The following is a 13,941-nucleotide window of genomic DNA, read 5'->3' on the forward strand; positions in this document are numbered from 1 at the left end:
TGGCACATCTTTTTGGTCTTCCACTCCTCTTTCTCTTCATTCATTAAATCATTCATTATTTACTGCCTGCTCTTTTTTTAGCACCTTGAAAGATATGAGTGACTGTAAGCTCCTAAAAGGCAATAATATCTTTTTTCTTTTATATCTCTAGTGCCTGGAACAATGACTTTCTTACGGAAATTAATTGAGGAATTTACAATCTAATTTGAAAGAGGAAACATAACATGAAAATTAATATGCCAAGGCAAGATGATCAAGGACAATTAGTACAGACAGTTCTGAAGAAATTCAGAGTTCAATGTGTCTGGAGTGCTCAGGACTATAATAGAGGAGAGAAATTTTCTTCAGATCTTGAAGTTAGATAGATGTCATTAGAGGGATCATTCTTTTCCAATTCTTTTTCTTCCCTACCTTGTCTCTTGAGCCACTCCCCAAGACAGCAAGCAAACTGGTATGTTATACATCATATAGGTTAACATATCCCATATGAATCATGTTGGGAAAGAAATATCAGAACAAAAGAGAAAAACAACAACAAAAAAAAGTGAAAACGGTATGTTTCAATCCACATTCAGTCTCCAAAATTCTTTCCCTGGATAAATATGGTATCTTCTATCTAAATTCTATTGAAATTTTCTTGAAACACTATATTGCTGAGAAATTGATCATCACACAATCTTGCTGTTACTGTGTACAATTTTTTTTCCAGGTTCTGTTCACAATACTCAGCATCAGTTCAGATAGTCTTTTCAGGTTGTAGCCCACTCTTTATCCACTATGTCATACTATCTCTTATCTCTAAAAGAGAAGAATTTTACCATTTTTTAAAAATGCCCACAATGGCATTCACTATTCTTGTGAATATCCTTGTTAATGTTCAATCTGCCTTCACTATTGCCAGTCTCTCCTATTTCTCAGGCCCTCAGAGAAATCTCCAGTCACTGTCTTTTGCAGTGCTTAAACCAATTTTACCAATCTTACCTCCTGCCTAAAAGAACTCAATCAATTGTATCTGTTCTTAGGGAATAGTTGAAAAATTACAAGCAGGAGGAAAGAAAATATCTCAAGAAACCAGCATCTCTGGTCCCAAATTTTCTCCAGCAGTTTCATTAGTTTGGATGTAGTCTACAGGAAAACAAACCTTTCCTTGTCTTCCTTTTCCTAGCCATGTGTAAGCATTAATGGCATCTACACACTTTTGATTACCTATAATAAGTATGGTAATTCAGTGAGAACTTACAAGTTCCCTTACAAAGATTCTTACAAAGATCTTCAGGTCTCTCATTCATTTAACTCAAACATTTAGTGCTTATTACATCTAAAATGCTGCTCAAGGTACTGAGAGATACAAAGATGACTAAAATGTTGACTCTATCTTTAAGAAGATTATAATCTAATTGGTTACTATTGCTCCATCTTGAGTTGTGTTCATTAGTGTCTAGAGAAAAGTGGTGAAAAGAGGTATAGAGAGTGTTGATTGTTCTCCAGAACAAAAGGAGAACAATGTTCTCCTTTTCCAATTTGTATAGGACAGAGAAAAGGCTGTAGACATAATCTAAACTCTTTTCAGAGCTTGCCTAGAGTTTGCTTCAATACTTCATGATCCTTTTATACATCTTCAGTGACTCTCATTTGGGTTGTTACCTGAAGTTGAGAACCAAGGCTTTAAGTAGTGGGGAGCCATTAATTTTTTTAGAAGTGGAATGACCAAAAGAAATTAAGTGTAGAGCCTGTTCATAGGAACACCAAATATAAGGCTATTGAAGAAACCCATTTGTAAATTGATGAACATCTAAAAATGGGCTAGTGGCAGTGATGAGAGGGGAGATAGAGACTCAACAAAGGGATTCTGAGTGAAGAATCACAGCACTTGATAAATTATTGTTTGTATGGATGATTTCAATTTTTTTTTAAGGCAATAGGTGTTAATTAGTGCCTAGGATCATACAGTTAGTAAGTGTCTGGGGCAGGATTTGAACTCAGCACCAGTATTCTATTCATTGTGCCACCTAACTGTATCATGACTTCAAATCATGAATCCTTAATAAACATAAAGAAGTCATTAGGGAAAGAATGATGTAAGCATATTGGTAATGGCAATAAATTAGCCAGAGAGTACCCAGTGGAATTCATAGCAAATCTTCTGCTTCACTTCTTTAGAAGCCAGGTGGTACATTAGAAAGAACGTTGAACTTAGGAGTCAGAAAGACCTGAGTTCTGTGAGAAAAATTGGGTTTCCACAGTGTTGCAAATTTTGAGGTAGTATGAAATTGGGATTGTAGATACTATTAACCAAGAAGTTTTCAGAATGTGAGAGATTAAGGAAGATGAGGATTCACAGAACAATTAAGTGATCAATAGAAGCCTTGAACAAACAAGAAATTGGGGGTGGGGAGTAGGAAGGCACAGGTGGATTCAGCCAATCAGAAAGAATCTTGTGGTTTTGAGAAAACCACAAATTTAATAGTCCCTCCAGCCAAAACTAGTTGGGGTCAATGACCTGACTTGACCAAATCACTACTGCACCTGCTTAATAGGCTAATTGAATATTAAACAACACACTCCAGAGTATAGTTTTCCTGCCATCTTTGTATATATATATATATATATATATGTATATATATATATATATATACATATATATATATTCAAATATAATGGGGGGCATGTTTTATACATATTAAGGGGAAACATGTAGTGGGTTTATCAGAAAGACTATAACCTGGACAAAACGAACCAATCCCTTCTCTAAAGAGAGGAGCTACATCACATAAGTATCGCCTATTTCTGTACTCACTACTCTATCTTCCCCAAGAGGAGTGGGGCCCACTTCTGGCTAGGAATGTCAAAACAATTTTTTTTAATAGCCTTTTATTTACAGGATATATGCATGGGTAACTTTACAGCATTAACAATTGCCAAACCTCTTGTTCCAATTTTTCACCTCTTACCCCCCCACCCCCTCCCCTAGATGGCAGGATGACCAGTAGATGTTAAATATATTAAAATATAAATTAGATACACAATAAGTATACATGACCAAAACGTCAAAACAATTTTTTAAGATTTTTCTTTAATAAATTTTCCTTGATATCTGATTTTCAGTGTCAAGAATGTTATTTCTAACCGTTCAGATCCTGCCTCAGACACTAATTGTAGCCTTATTATCTGGAGAAAATTACTTAATTTCTCATACTCAGTTTACTCATCCATAAAATGGAGGCTATAATAGCTTAATAACAGGGTTCTTGTGAAGATTAAATGAAATAAGATTTGTACAATGCTTTGTAAACCTTAAAATGCTATATGAGTTAGCTATAATAACATGTCTAAAGTGAAATTCTGCTCAAGAAATGAACAGATGATGATAGAGCAAGAAAGAGAGACAGAAAAAGAGTGAAAGAGGGCGGGAGGAATGAGAGAAAGGGAGAGAGAAAGTGTTTTTTTTTTAATATAAAACTTTTTATTTTCAAAACACATGCATAGTTTTCAATATTCATCTCTACAAAACTTTGTGTTCCATATTTTCTCTCCCTTCCTCCATCCCCTCCCCTAGATGGCAAGTAATCCAATATATGTTAAATATATTAAATTCAAATATATGTTATATGTTAATATATTCAATTCTTCTATTCACATTTCCACAATTATCATGCTGCACAAGAAAAATCAGATCAAAAAGGAAGAAAAATGAGAAAGAAAACAAACCGCAAACAAGCAACAATAACAAAAAAAGTGAAAGAACAGATACAATTGATTGAGTTCTTTTAGGCAGGAGGTAAGCTTGGTAAAATTGGTTTAAGCACTGCAAAAGACAGTGACTGGAGATTTCTCTGGGGGCCTGAGAAATAGGAGAGACTGGCAATAGTGAAGGCAGATTGAACATTAACAAGGATATTCACAAGAATAGTGAATGCCATTCACTATGTTGTGACTCACACTCAGTCCTTACAGTCCTCCCTCTAGGTGTAGATGGATTTCTTCGTCATAAAACCATTGGAACTGGCCTGAATTACCTCACTGTTGAAAAGAACCTCATGCATCAGAATTGAACATTGTATAATCTTCTTGTAGTGTACAATGTGAGAGAAATAGTGGAAATAGAGATAAGGGAAGGTGTGAGACCCTTGCGGTTTATTACTTTAATCTTAAATCTTAAATTGGATCATAGATCTATAGCTGGAAGAGATCCTTCTCCCCTCATTTTTGACCAAGGTTACAAAGTAGGAAATGTCAGAGGTGGAATTTGAACCAAGATCTTTTAACTGCAGATATCTTCAAGATAAGAGACACAACCATCTACTAGAAATGTCCTGGTAGATGTGGATTTGGGAATTTAAAGTAGAGGAAATATGGAGCAACCATTGTGTGGAGTGTGCTAGAGAAATTTTCTTCTTTAATTCTTTTCCCCCCATATTTTTCAATATTCTCCCCTACTTTTTTCCTCTTTTTCCTTGGCTTCTTCTTATCCTTTTTCTTCTCTCCCCTTTTCCCCTTTCTCCTCTTTTCTCTATTGCTCCATGCCTCTTTATCTTTAATTTTTTTTCCTCGCCTTTTCTGTTTCTCCAAAATATATTCAAACACATCCTTTTCAAAGGATTGCTATTCCTTCCTCTTCATCCTCAACATATCCCTACCAAATTTTGTGAAAGAGAATAGAATTTCACTGAGATGGTAAAACACAAGACATTTTGAAAAGCACTAAAATCAGTGACCAAAGGAAAATTCAGTTTCAGGTTCTTTTACTCTTTGATTTGGGAAATAGACACATTTAATATTACAGGATTTCAGATTTGAAAGGGCAAATTCAGAGGCCAACGGGTTCCTAAACAGGACACCTTGATTCAACATACCCAAAAGATCATCATCCACTATTATTTGAAGTCTTTAATGAAGAGAAACCCAACACTTCCTAAAATCACTCATTCTACTTGAGGATGGCGCTAATTGTTAAGAGAATAAATGCCTGTTTTCCCCTTCCTCTCATTGCTCTTAATTTTGCCCTCTGGGGTCAACCAGAACAAGTCCAATCCCTTTTCCACCTGCCAATGCTTCAATTACTTGAAGTCAATAATCATACAGCTGCTAAGTCTTTTGCTGATCTAAATCCCCAGTTCCTTTAATTCATCCACACATGTCATGAATTTGAGACCCTTGGCCTTCTTGGTTTTCTTTCTCAGGATGGTTTTCAACAAGTATTTATTGCTTATTCCTTTTTAAGGGTCAATGCAAGACACTGTAGGGAATATAAACATCATTAAGGCATGATTTCTGATGTTAAGGAACTTATAGTCTGGCATGAGAAATAAGATATGTATGTAAATTGTAATACAATTAAAAATATGAATGCCATCTTAAAAATAAAATGCTGTAAAAACACAGAAAAGAGGAAAATAGCCATTGTCAGAGAAACACTGTGGAGGCAGTGACATTTGAACTTGGCCTGGAAAATGAGTGACATTCTTATGGAGGTAATAGGGAGGAAATATTCCAGGTGGAAGGAAATGGTATGAAAAGAAAAGATAAAGCATTTTTTCTTCTCTCTATTTTGGATAGTGTGAAATTGTTAATTTCTGTTCCAAAAATGATTATCTCATGAGCCCAACTCAATCTAATTGTCCCTAGGACTCAGCATGTACACAAGGGCAGGAAATCTTTAAGGGAAGTGACATCTCTAGAAAAACCACCACAATCTTTGAGTGTCTCTCTCTGGCCTGTGGCAGCCCAGTTCAAGTATGAATCACCAGAACCTCAATCCCAACATGAGAGAGATGAGGAGATTTCTGTTTATTTACTTCGTATTTATTTCCATGTATACACATTTTCTCTCCCCCCATTTTTCAATCAGAACATTCGCTCTTAAAGAATAGGAATGTTTTTGAATCCCCAATGTCTATCACAGTGTGTTACATAGTATATGGCTGGTGCTTAATAAATACTTGTTGAATGGAAGAATTGATTTACCTCTGGAGAATAGTGAGGAGAAAGTTACCCAGAAGTATTTTATTGTTCTAAATAGATTTTGTTCCCTTTCTTATTATGCTAAAAGGGTTTTCTCTGTTTTCCTTTTCCCTCAGGTAAGACCTTCCTGTCTGGTTAGTTTTCATGTTATAGTATGGAAAGAATCACTTGCCATTCCTTGGCTTGAAATCACCTTCAACTAATAAGTTCCCTTTCTGGTATACCTTGTGATTAACCTTCCTACTGCATATTTTGAAGTAATAATGCAGACAAGCCATAGATTTCTGGTTCAGGTTTATTGTATCAAGACCTGCATTGGCAGAAGTTTCCCTATTCAGTAGTTCAATGAAATATTCCTATATTTTTCTTCCCTTGCAGTTTGCTTCCCAGCGCAAGGGAAAAGTGTCTTTAGCTCTACTTTTTTATAGTTTCAGATGATGAGACCAGAAGTGAATATGAAAAGTTGACCTCAAACCTGAAAAACCATGAAGAAATGGAAACAATCAAGGAAACATCTGGGAAACTTAATAAAGGAATTCCCACAGGTTCTGAGTCTGAAGAAATCTGTTAACAGCAGGAGTGCAAAATAGAAGATGATCTCTGTGGATATCCTCCAGGGAATAAACAGTCTAAATGTGATGAAAATAGAATAAACTTCACTAAGGGCACAGATGTTATTGAAAATAAGAGAATATGTTATTTATGGAGAGAAACTTTTTCAGTGTGACTAGTGTGGGAAAACCTTTTAGTTAAAACTCTTAGCTTATTGAACATCAAAGAATCAATACAGACCCTACGAATGTGAAGAATGTGGAAAAAGTTTTTTGTGGGAGAATTGTGCTTATTCGACATAGAATAATCCATAAGAAGAAAAAGCCCTATAAATGTAATGAGTGTGGGAAAGCTTTTGGTCAGTGGTCGACCCTAACTCAACATTAGAGATTTCATACTGGAGAGAAACATTATCATTATAATGAATGTGGGAAAAGCCATTAGTCAGAAAGCAGTTTTTTTCATCACCTCAAAATCCACACTAGAGACAAACCCCCATCATTATAGTCAGTGTAATAAAAGTTTTAGTCGCTGTTCAATTCTTGTTCAATATCAAGGAGTTCATACAGGAGAGAAACCTTATGAGTGCAATGAGTGTGGGAAAGCCTTTGTTTACAATTCATCCCTTGTTTCACCATCAAGAAATCCATCACAAAGAAAAATGCTATCAGTGTAATGAATATGGGAAAGCCTTTAGTCAAAGTGGCTTTATTCAGCATCAGAGAACCCATACTAGGGAGAAACCCTATAAATGTGATGTGTGTGGGAAAGCATTCATTCAAAAGACTAGCCTTATAGAACATCAAAGAATCCACACTGGAGAGAGCCTCTATAAATGTGATCAATGTGGAAAAGCTTTTACTCAGAAATCAGTCTTTACATCAAAGGATTCACACTGGAAAAAGACCTTATAAATGTGATGAATGTGGTAATGTTTTCTGTGGGATTACTAGTCTGATTCAACACCAGAGAATACATACTGGGGAGAAGCCATATCAGTGTGATGAGTTTGGGAAAGCCTTCCAACAGAGGTCAGACTTTAGTAAACATCAGAGGATAAACATTAGAAGTAGCTCATATAAATGCAACCAATGTGAAAAGATTGTTGTCAAAAAAAAAAATGTTGAGTCATAACTCAATACTTACCCAACATCAATTAGTCCACAATGTAGAAAAATCTGTCTCTTTGTAATGACTATAGGAAAATTCCATCAAAGTTTAGCATTAGGGCAGTTACATTAGAGTAGTTTCCAAAACAGATTAGAGTAAAAATTTCCATCATCATTCTTACAAATAGTATATATTTAAATAAGTGCTATCTGGATCAAGAGGTATGAGACATGGTCCCTTGTCCTTGAGGATCTTTGAAAAGATACAACACATCTAAAACAGTATAAGAGTTTGCAAGTTTTAATTATGTGAGCAGGAAAAATAAATGCAATGGGAATTCAAAAGATGAAAAGTACATTAAAATTGTGGGTGTCAGGAGTGGCTTCATAGAAAAGGCGGGGCTTGAGCTGGATTTTAAAAGTTGAATAAGATTTTAGATGGAATTGAAGGGAAAACTACTATGCCGAGCTAAAGTGAAGAAACACCATACAGGGTGTTTGGAGGCAGCAAGTATACCAATTTAACATAATCAGAGATTTTCCTATTAAAAACACTTGAGAGTATAGGAATAAATGGACTTTTCCTTAAAATAATCAGTAGCATCTATTTAAAACCAGCAGTAAGCATCATATGTAATGGGGACAAACTGCAACCATTCCCAATAAGATCAGGAGTAAAACAAGGTTGCCCACTATCACCATTACTATTTAATATTGTATTAGAAATGATAGCTTTGGCAATAAGAGTTTGAGAAAGATTAAAGGAATAAGAATAGGCAATGAGGAAACCAAATTATCACTCTTTGCTGATGATATGATGGTATACTTAGAGAACCTCAGAGATTCTACTAAAAAGTTATTAGAAATAATCCACAACATTAGCAAAGTTGCTGGTTATAAAATAAACTCACATAAGTCATCAGTATTCTTATATATCACTAACAAAATCCAACAGCCAGAGTTACAAAGAGAAATTCCATTTAAAGTAACTACTGATTGTATAAAATATTTAGGAATCTATCTGCCAAGGGAAAATCAGAAACTTTATGAGCAAAACTACAAAACACTTTCCACACAAATTAAGTCTGATCCAACCAACTGGAAAAATATTAAATGCTCTTGGATTGGGCGAGCAAATATAATAAAGATGACAATACTACCTAAACTAATCTATTTATTTAGCGCTATACCAATCAGACTCCCCAAAAACTATTTTGATGACCTAGAAAAAATAACAAAGTTCATATGGAAAAACAAAAGGTCAAGAATTTCAAGGGAATTAATGAAAAAAAGTCAAATGAAGGTGGCCTAGCTGCACCAGATCTAAAATTATAAAGCAGCAGTTACTAAAACCATCTGGTATTGGTTAAGAAATAGACTAGTTGATCAAAGGTTGGGTTCAAAGGACAAAACAGGAAATAACTAATTATCTAATGTGTTCGACAAACCCAAAGACCCCAGTTTTTGGGATAAGAATGCATTATTTGACAAAAATTGCTGGGAAAGTTGGAAATTAGTATGGCAGAAACTAGGCATTGACCCACACTTAACACCATACACCAAGATAAGGTCAAAATAGGTTCATGATCTAGGTATAAAGAATGAGATTATAAATAAATTGGAAGAGCACATGATAGTTTACCTCTCAGACCTGTGGAAGAAGAAGGAATTTATGACCAAAGAAGAACTAGAGATCACTATTGACTACAAAATAGAAAAATTTAATTATATCAAATTGATAAGTTTTTGTACAAACAGTTTTCTAATGCAGGAAAGATTAGAAGGGAAACAATAAACTGGGAAAACATTTTTACAGTCAAAGCTTCTGATAAAGGCCTCATTTCCAAAATATATAGAGAATTGACTCTAATTTATAAGAAATCAAGCCATTCTCCAATTGATAAATGGTCAAAGGATATGAACAGACAATTCTCAGATGATGAAATTAAAACTATTTCTAGCCATATGAAAATATGCTCCAAATCATTATTAATCAGAGAAATGCAAATTAAGACAACTCTGAGATACCACTACACACCTGTCAGATTGGCTAGAATGACAGGGAAAGATAATGCGGAATGTTGGAGGGGATATGGGAAAACAGGGACACTGATACATTGTTGGTGAAGCTGTGAACACATCCAGCCATTCTGGAGAGCAATTTGGAACTATGCCCAAAAAGTTATCAAACTGTGCATACCCTTTGATTCAGCAAGTGTTTCTACTGGGCTTATACCCCAAAGAGATACTAAAGAAGGGAAAGGAACCTGTATGTGCCAAAATGTTTGTGGCAGCCCTGTTTGTAGTGGCTAGAAGCTGGAAAATGAATGGATGCCTATCAATTGGAGAATGGTTGAGTAAATTGTGGTATATGAATGTTATGGAATACTATTGTTCTGTAAGAAATGACCAGCAGGATGAATACAGAGAGGATTGGCGAGACTTACATGAACTCCTGCTGAGTGAAATGAGCAGAACCAGATCATTATATACCTCAACAATGATACTGTATGAGGATGTATTCTGATAGAAGTGGATTTCTTTGACAAAGAGAAGATCTAACTCAGTTTCAATTGATCAAGGATGGACAGAAGCAGCTACACCCAAAGAAAAAACACTAGGAAATGAATGTAAACTGCTTGCATTTTTGTTTTTCTTCCCGGGTTATTTTTACCTTCTGAATCCAATTCTCCCTGAGCAACTAGAGAACTGTTCGATTCTGCACACATATGTTGTATCTAAGATATACTGTAACCTATTTAAAGTATAGGACTGCTTGCCATCTGGGGGAGGGGGTGAAGGGAGGGAGGTGAAAAATCGGAACAGAAGTGAGTGCAAGAGATAATGTTGTAAAAAATTACCCTGGCATGGGTTCTGGCAATAAAAAATTATTAAAAAAAAACATAATCAGAGATTTGCCTTCAGCTGCAGCTTCCCTCAGATTAGATTTATTTGTAATGGATGGAATAGCCCATTTTGAAGTAATGAATCTCTACATGTATGTAGTTTGACATTTTCCTAGTTTGCTTGGAAGAACTAGATAAATATGGTCACTAGGCTAGATTATCTGATTCTATCCTAATGGTACCCTAATAAATATAGAATAACATCCATATTCCTTTGCCTGACCTTCAAAGGCTCACCACAAAATCACTCTAACCTAATTATTTATAATCTGGAGGAAATTGTAGCCCAAGGCATATGTCCTGAGTAAATGATTATGGAGCTGAGAAGGGGGACACATTACAATTATCCCTTCCACATCTCAACTGTATCTATAATTTCCCCAGGTAGCCTGTAAGCTCCTTGAGAATAGGGACTGTATAATTTCCGTCTCTGTATCCCCAGTACTTAATCCAGTTCCTAATAACACAGGAGGGAACTCTTCTACAGTTAGTCAAATGTAGTTGATTAGACAGGGAAGATTTAATAGAGAAGCCCTTGATTTAAATTTTAAAGGATGGGTATAAATTAATAACTCTCTGAGTCCATCACACCCTTAATCTCGGTACCCTTGCTCCCTGACTCCACCTAAGTGGGAGAAATTAGCTTTCCTAAAAATTGGAAAGAAAGGGTGGCTTATTCTGTCTCAATGACACCCTAGACTCTAAGGCTACTTAACACTTTTACTAAAGATGAGAACTTTTTGTTCCTAACATTTTCTCTCCTATCTTCTTTGACTGGCATTCTATGCCCTTGGCAGCAAGTAACTCCTTAACTACCTTCAGCTGGGGAGCTCTGTGGGCAGGAGGAGCACTCAGTATTGTTAGGTGGACTATCAGCATTCTTAGAGACATCCCACAAATGGGAACTGATGCATTTTCTGCAAAAAACCCCATATTCCCAGACATCATCTCAACCCTGGATGACATCCCATTTTTAATCTGCTCCTAAGATCTATTTTCTCTAGGCTTCAAGCTCTGGATTTTCAACTACCCTTCAGCCTGGAGAACATGGGATGACTGACCGGGACAAACACTCCTTAGATGCCCTGCTGCCATTTTCAGACCTCACATCTCCCCTCCTGGCATGAACCCCCAAACAATCTCTACAACTCTTGCCAGCTCAAAGCAGTTATGGAAGAAGAGACCTTCATCCTTTATCCGAAATGAATTTGGGGGTGACTGCTTGAGGGGGAAATGACTGGGAGAGCCCCAAATCTTTCTTTCTCTCTCTCTGATTTTGGGGAGGAATGCTAAGCTCCTCTGAGAGACCTGCCCCAGGGAATCAAGATAAAGTGGTTTTCATTCTGTTATCTGGGTGGAACTGGTTGAGTCCAGAACTACTCCTAATTCTATTGAGTTGGAAATTAGCCCAGAGACACTCATTCAATTCCAAGATTCTCTATTCTGATTCCAGCTCAAACTGCTCCCACCCCCCATCAAGAGCTGCCCCCAACTTCTAGTCAAGGCTTCAATTATAAAAAGAGACAATTTAGGGCTCACTCCTTGCAGAGGACCTAACATGCCATGCCAAAGGAACCTCTCTCTCCCCTTGGCATAAGCTGCAACCCTCTGACCGCTCAAATGATAGTCTCTTTCAGCGTTACTCCTTCTTTATCTTTATCTATTTCCCTAACAAGACCTTATTAACTTTCTCTGCTGAGATAAGATTTTTCTGCTAAAAACTTTATATCCCTCTGTCAGGACCTTGCCACCAAGGAATTTATTCTTTCTGTTCATGCACAGCAAAGGTTGACTTCCCAATGCCAATAATAAACTTTTTGCCAGTCTAGTTTTTCAGATTTGTAAATTCCTTTCACCTTTAGGGGTACCTGGGGCCCAATGCTTTGTACTCAGATTCAGGTGCTGATAAATAGTGCAGATAAACATTTGACAATGGAATGAATGGGTGAATGAATGAATGAAGTCACAATCACCCACTTCAAACTGAATTTAAACTTCAATAAGTTCATATCATGATTACATTACATGGAATAGAATTATCATACATGGATACATTATATTGTATTTCCATGCCTCTCTGTTTGTTTTGCTGCCTTTGCTCCCACAGACTTCTGATTTCTTTTAAATTCCCTTTTCTAGATTACTAGTCTTTTAACTGACTACAGCTCTTCAATAACAGGGATCCTGGATTATGGCACCTTGATGGCTTCTCAGAGTAAACTGGAGGCACTGAGATTCAGAAGTATGTTCTATATTAACTTGAAGGCTCTGATTGACTGAAATAAGATGGATGAAATTTAACATTACTAAAAGAAGAAAAATCCCATCTCTTCAGCAAGAATATTGTGTTCAGGTGATTAATACCATCAGTTCCTAGGATATTATTTCCTGACTCGTAGCAGTGGTCTCCAAAATGGAAGCAGTGATGTAATCCCAAAGAGAACGCAAACAACTAAACTGGGGGTTAGAAATTGGGTTACTTCCCACTCTCATTTCTCCAACATCCTGCTGCATGTAAGCTACCAGTTTCAGTTATTGAATTGAGCAGGTGTCATTGGGAAAATTCCCACTTACCCTCCCCAGTATACCCAATCCTCTTCCCCCCTAATCTCCTACTCCACATCGTTTTATGACTTAAGCAGAGGCCCTTGGATAAGTAGATTCTGTGTTCTGGGGCAACAATTGATGAGTGAGAATCTTACTTCCTACTTTTTAAATTCTGAGTGGGAAAAGTTGCATAGAATGAGCAGGCACCAATAAACTATTCCAAATTACAAAAATTCTTATATGACCTAATTTCCTATCTAATCTGTCCTTTTCTCAAATTTCATTATTACTAATAAAGATTCCACCATCCTTCCAGTCATCCAGGTTCACAACCTTAGTATCACCTTTGACTCCTCACATTGTCACATTTAATTTATTGCCAAATCTTGTTTCTAACTCCACATCTCTCCCATCTGTCTCTCTACTCACACAGCCATCATTCTACTTCAGGTCTTCATTATCCCCTTCTTGGACTATGCAGTTGCTTCCTAATTATCTCATTCCTCTTCTGTCTCCAAATCATCTTCCACAATGCTGCCAAAGTGATTTTTCTAAAGCTCAGGTCTTATTTCTCTATTCTGGGAATTCCAGTAGGAGCAAATATTGTTTTGTTCATATCTAATCCTTTTAAAAATTATACTTTTAAAATGGGTTGTATGATATAAATGATTATCAATAATAATACATAGATATATAATTTAAAACAAATAATTATATACATATTCAAGGTGCATGTTCAAAGTTTTTTTGTTTGTTTTTTTTTTAACAATAAGAGCATACAATGAAAAATGTTTGGAAATCATCACTTAGAAGAGGGGGAAGTTACTTCTAAGGCATGAAAAAACATGTGCCCCTCCCTCCCAGTT

General features: G+C 36.2%; 1 pseudogene; it reads left to right on the forward strand.

Moving 5' to 3' along the window:
• The first annotated feature begins 6,532 nt into the window (after positions 1–6,532).
• On the forward strand, positions 6,533–11,655 carry LOC105750421 (annotated as a pseudogene).
• The last annotated feature ends 2,286 nt before the right edge of the window (positions 11,656–13,941 follow it).

Source organism: Sarcophilus harrisii, chromosome 4 (genome assembly GCF_902635505.1).
Source record: "Sarcophilus harrisii chromosome 4, mSarHar1.11, whole genome shotgun sequence".
Taxonomy (NCBI): domain Eukaryota; kingdom Metazoa; phylum Chordata; class Mammalia; order Dasyuromorphia; family Dasyuridae; genus Sarcophilus; species Sarcophilus harrisii.